The sequence below is a fragment of the Trichechus manatus genome, unplaced genomic scaffold (genome assembly GCF_000243295.1).
Source record: "Trichechus manatus latirostris isolate Lorelei unplaced genomic scaffold, TriManLat1.0 scaffold00040, whole genome shotgun sequence".
NCBI classification, from domain to species: domain Eukaryota; kingdom Metazoa; phylum Chordata; class Mammalia; order Sirenia; family Trichechidae; genus Trichechus; species Trichechus manatus.
In genome coordinates, this window is record NW_004443976.1 from 8,392,670 (window position 1) to 8,395,184 (window position 2,515).

Below are 2,515 nucleotides of genomic sequence, written 5' to 3' on the forward strand. Positions count from 1 at the left end.
CCTTTCCATGGATGTTGGTTTTCCTGAAGGTTCTTCCCTAGACTCCATCTCTCTTCCTTCTGAACACTTCTCTGAATGACTTCTATGACAAAGACTTCCATGTTTCCCTGTATGCTAGTGATTCCCTAAATCTATCCCCATAAATCTATCTAAGTGCCAACCAGACACTGTATTGGTTTTCCAATTACTACTAACAAATTATACAAACTTAGTGGCTTTAAACAATACAAATTTTCTACCTTACGTATCTGGAGGTTCAGAAACCCAAAATAGGTCTTAGTGGGCTAAAATCAAAGAGTTGGCAGGGCTGTATTCCTTCTGGAGGACCTAGAGGAGGTAAGTTCATTGCTTTTTCCAGCTTCTAGAGGCCACCCACACTCCTTGACTCATGGCTCCCTCCCACCTTCAAAGCCAGCAATTGCATCACTGACCTCTTCTTCTGTCATTACATCTCTTTCTCTGACCTTTGTGCCTCCCTCTTTTACTGAGAAAGACCCTTGTGACTATATTGGGTGTACCTAGTAAGCCAGGATAGTCTCCCCATCTCAACATCTTTAATTTAATTAGATCTGCAAAGTCCATTTTGACATGTAAGGTAACGTATTCAGTTGCTGGGGATTATGACATGGACATCTTTGTAGGGTCATCATTTTAGCTACCACTGGAAACCTCCATCTTAATACCTCCGACAGCTTGAACGCAACCTATCCAAAATAGAATTCATCCTTCTTCTCTTTCTATGTCACCTGTCTCAGGGAATGACACCATCGTTCATCATCATTCAGGCAGTTGTCTGAGTCAGAAATCTGGTATTCTAGAGAATAAGGCAGAACTAGTACTTGCGTATCCAGTATCCTTTTTCTCATCTTCTTTGGTAATAAAATCACCTTTATTTTACTAGAGGCAGCAATGTGCCTAGCTAAAATATTATATTCCTCAGCAGATATTCCCCAGTCTCCTTTATTACAAGGGTTGGCCAATGACAGGTATGTAAAAATCATTAGGTAGGGGCCAGAAAAGCTCTTCATCTGTCAGAAGCTCTTTTCCCTCCACCCTTCCTTCTTTGAATGTGGATCTGATGGTTGGAACTGCAGCTACCAGCTTGGGACCATTAATTGACCTTGATAAAATCATTGCCAAGGATAGCAGAGCAAAAAGCTGGAAGAAGCCTGTGACGTTGATGATGTCCAGGAAACTACTGGACTTCCTAACTCCAGGCTTCTTTTACAGGAGAGAAAATAAAACCTTATAGTATTTAATTTATCATTATCTTGGATGTGTTACTTGCCAAATGCAATTCCTAATGCAATTTATCTGACAGGGAACAAATCTAGGGAAAGAGTTATTTTCTTCCTCTAAGCCCTGAATACTCTTTGATTAGATCCAGAACTATATAATCTGAACAAGGACCATCATAAATTCCAAATCAGTAAAATTTTACATTTGTTTGTCCTCCACCTCAAAGCATTCTCTCAGTCCCTAAGGAAAGAGAAAAGGGAAAAAAGAAATTCAAGGCAGCATGACTACAATGGTGACAGACCTCTTGCTCCTCTGTCTCTGACCAGGCATCTGGGTGATGGACACAGGGTGCCCAACTTTCTCTGTGACCTGTCAGGCTGCCTCACATATTCTAAGAGCTGAGGCAGGGCTGGGCGGGGGAGGGTAGAGACCAGGAACTGATACATAAAATTGGCATCGTTACTTGGAGGAGACACCTAGATGCTCAGCCCTCTTTCTTCCAGGTTTTAATCTCCATAATCATCAAAATTAAGATAACCTGCTTCCAGGCAGCGCTCGCTTCAATATGGTGGCCCCCAAGGAGGGGAGCAGCTAAGGGTGTAAACGGTTTTGCAGTTCAGAAACAAAACTGTTGTTGGCTACTGGTCACGCACAAACCTTGTATAAAAGATGATGTGATTGTAGCTCTGAAGAAAGTGAATGGTGATGCCATTTTGAAATTTGAACCATTTATTCTTCATGTGCAATGTCGACAACTGAAGGATGCACAGCTTCTGCATTCAGCAGCAATAGATTCTGGTTTCAGGAACTCTGGCATAACAGTGGGAAAGAAAGGAAAGACTATGATGGCTGTCCGGAGTACACATAACTTAGAAGTTCCATTAAGCCACAAGGGAAAACTGATGGTGACAGAGGAATATATTGACTTCCTCTTAAATATAGCAAATCAAAAAATGGAGGAGAACAAGAAGAGAATTGAAAGGTTTTACAACTGCCTACAACATGCTTTGGAAAGAGAAACTATTACTAACTCACATCCCAAGATCAAAGAGAAACATAATTCATCATATACTCATATGAAAAAAAGAAACCCAAAGAAAACACGTGGCAAGTGTATTACTGACAAAAACGATGAAGACACTAACAATGATGATGATGATCCTGGAATCAGTGTTAATATCTTCCCTGAAGAATATTGAGATTTGCTTCTGAAGTATCTTGTTGGAGAAATATTTCTAGCAGATATCATAAAGCTGCTCTTTATAAGAAAAAAAAA

The 2,515-nt window shown here is 40.4% G+C and overlaps 1 pseudogene across 1 annotated transcript; it reads left to right on the forward strand.

The window, feature by feature from the left end:
* Positions 1–1,519: 1,519 nt before the first annotated feature.
* On the forward strand, positions 1,520–2,501 carry LOC101350965 (tRNA wybutosine-synthesizing protein 3 homolog pseudogene; annotated as a pseudogene). Its single transcript, XR_001121485.2, has 2 exons — positions 1,520–1,531; positions 1,743–2,501. The product of XR_001121485.2 is annotated as a tRNA wybutosine-synthesizing protein 3 homolog pseudogene (transcript).
* Positions 2,502–2,515: the final 14 nt, after the last annotated feature.